Here is a 2,880-nt window from a genome sequence, read left to right on the forward strand (position 1 = left end):
GCTGTGACCTCTGACTGCTGTGACCTCTGACTGCTGTGACCCCTGACAGCTGTGACCCCTGACAGCTGTGACCCCTGACCCTGACTCTGATTTGCAAAGTTTCTGAAGGCAGATATTTGACCTTTGACCCTGTGAGTCACAGAGGAGTGAACGGAGCAGAAAATCAGAGTTAATGAATGAAAAAGGTAGAAACTGGTGGAGATGTTGGTCCGGTTGGTGTTTTTGTTGTTTTTGATGTTTTTGTTGTTTTTGATGTTTTTGTTGTTTTTGGTGTGTTTGTTGTTTTTGGTGTTCTTGCTCGTGTTATCTGGTTTTTAGCAGTAAAAGTTTTGTTAGATTTGAACATTAAGTGTTTTGTTTGCAGAAGTTTGGTTCTCTGGTCGTGACTCTTTAATTAGTTGTGTTTCTGAGTTTTGTGTCTTTAGGAGATTGTGTAGAAATATTTATGTAGTTTGTTTATGTTTCTTTGTCATTTTCTGTTTTTAAATAAGTATAAAATCAAAAGCTGTTCTTCAGCTGTCAGCGTTAGCAGCAGTCAGATTTTATTAGTTCTCTGTACGTTCTGCTGCCACGTCAGCCTTTTTGTTTTTGTTTAGTAAATCAGTTTTTGAAGCAGTTGAGTCTGCCTCCTTTCTGGGTCCACATTTATCAGACTTCTCAGAAATATTCCTAGAAATGCTGATGAAAATGGACCTAAGGGTAAAAACACTCTTGTCTCAAAGCTGAGCTGAATCATCAGAGTCACTTTCAGCGAAGCGTTGCAGTAAATCTTTTATTTATGACATTTTGCTGATTCTGGAGGTTTTTAGACAACTTCAGGCAAAGAATCAGCTTTTATATTCAAGAATATTCTCAGAGAAATATCAAGATAAAACTGTGAACATCTTAAACATTTTCATCTCTGCTGTTTGACTCTTTTATCGTTTTTAGTGTTGAGTCAAAAATTCTTCTGTTTGTTGTTGTTTGTAGTAAAGTTTAATCTCTTAATAAGCCTCAGTTTGCAGCCTCTGTCGCAGCTGTTGGTCCGTCTGTTTCTGTTGATTTTAAACCATTTTATTGATTTTCTCTCTTTGAATAAACATTTTAGTATCTTTATAAAATAAGTTAGTTTTTGTCTCTGATATTTCAGTGATCGTTCTGTTTGTAAAAGTCTTTAACAGCAGAGGATGAATTCTGTTTTAGAGTTTAACTCTTCCTCCTCTTCCTCCTCCTCCTCATCTCTCAGGCTAATAAACAGATACAGATTCTTATAATAACAGCAGATTCCTGTGAACTCACTCTGAGCCACAGAAAGTGGAAAGCTCCATGGAAGGATCTCTGAACAGAAAACAGAAACATTTTATCCGTTAAAGCTGTCACTCACCTCTTCATCCGTCCGCCGCTCGCTCCTGTCCTCATCTGTTCCATGAAGGAGGCGTCTAACCACCAGGCAGGAAGCCAACACCACCCTCCCAGAACACACACCTGTTCTCACACGTTCTCACACACACACCTGAACTCCGGCTTCCTGAGAAATCGGAGGTTTTCTGACAGGTTCTTCCTGATTTGACACAAACAAGAGTCCTCAGGAGGGAAACATTCAAACCAAAATAACTCCCAGGTTTCACAGCTGGAGGCCAAAATCAGGAGCCTGGAGGTGACGGCTGAGGAGGTTCTACTGTGACACACAGACATTTATCCTTCAGAAAACTGATAAAATAAAAGTATAGGTGATACAAATTAAACCTGACTGGCAGACAAACACAGAATAAGAGAATAAATATATAAAAAGATCAAATCTGAGGATAAACAAGAAATAAACTGAAACAGATGAGAAGTTGAGCGGAGACTGTCCTCAGAAAGACGAGGACCTGAACTCAAATAAAGGAATGCCTCACTGCCGGGTTCTGGTTCTGACTCATTAGAACACCTGAGAACAACAGAGTTTATCAGAAAAAACAAATCTGATAAACAAACAGCTTCAAGAGTCCTTTAAACCAACAAAAGAAGCTTTAAATAAACCCTTAAAACCACAGGATCAAGGTACAAATACTTAAAACCATCCGGGAGTAAATGTTTGTCCATGAAACTGTGGCGCCACCTAGTGGTCAGAACAAACAACACTTCCTGTCTTTGACTCTGAGGACTTTCTGTGACTTCCTGCTGACAGAAGTCAGTTAAAGAGTTTAAACTGTAAAAACTTATGTTTACATGGTGCCTAAAAACAGGAATATTAATAAAGAAGATAAAAATAAAAGTTTAAACATAAACCAGCTCCAACAGGAATCATGATGTCTGACTTTTAAGAGCAGAACTTTAGGAAATTGTAATGAGTTCACGAGTTTTGTTTTTGTTTTTGGTTTGTCTTGTGTTTAGGGATTTTTGTATTTGTCTTCTGGGTTTTGTTTTAGTTCTTGTCTTTGTTTTTCATTCCCTCAGTCTGCTCCTGCTTTCCGATCATGCCCATCTCCACCTGTCTATAATCCTCATTACTTCTCCTGATTTCCCTCTGTCTTTAAAACCCGGTCTCTTGTTTCACTTCCTCACCTGTTCATTGCATCAGGTACAGTCCTGGACTGTTGTCCCTCACCTTTTGTCAAGTTTCATGCCTCGGTTTTCGTTTTTGGAATTTTGTTAGTTTTGCTGCCACGACAACTTTTTGTTTTCGTGTTTTGTTAATTAATAAATTTTTTTGTTCATTTTTTAATACGGGTCTGCATATTGGGTTTGCTACACTCACCCCCAGCCTTGACAGAAATATGGACAAAAACCCCCAAAAAACTGTGAAGAGTCTCCCTATAAAAATCAAGAATGTTTAGTTTTCAGTGAGTTCTAAACCCGGTCCTGTTAGGAGCTCTAAACCCGGTCCTGTTGGAGCTCTAAACCCGGTCCTGTTAGGAG

This window comes from Kryptolebias marmoratus, linkage group LG7 (genome assembly GCF_001649575.2).
Source record: "Kryptolebias marmoratus isolate JLee-2015 linkage group LG7, ASM164957v2, whole genome shotgun sequence".
NCBI lineage: Eukaryota > Metazoa > Chordata > Actinopteri > Cyprinodontiformes > Rivulidae > Kryptolebias > Kryptolebias marmoratus.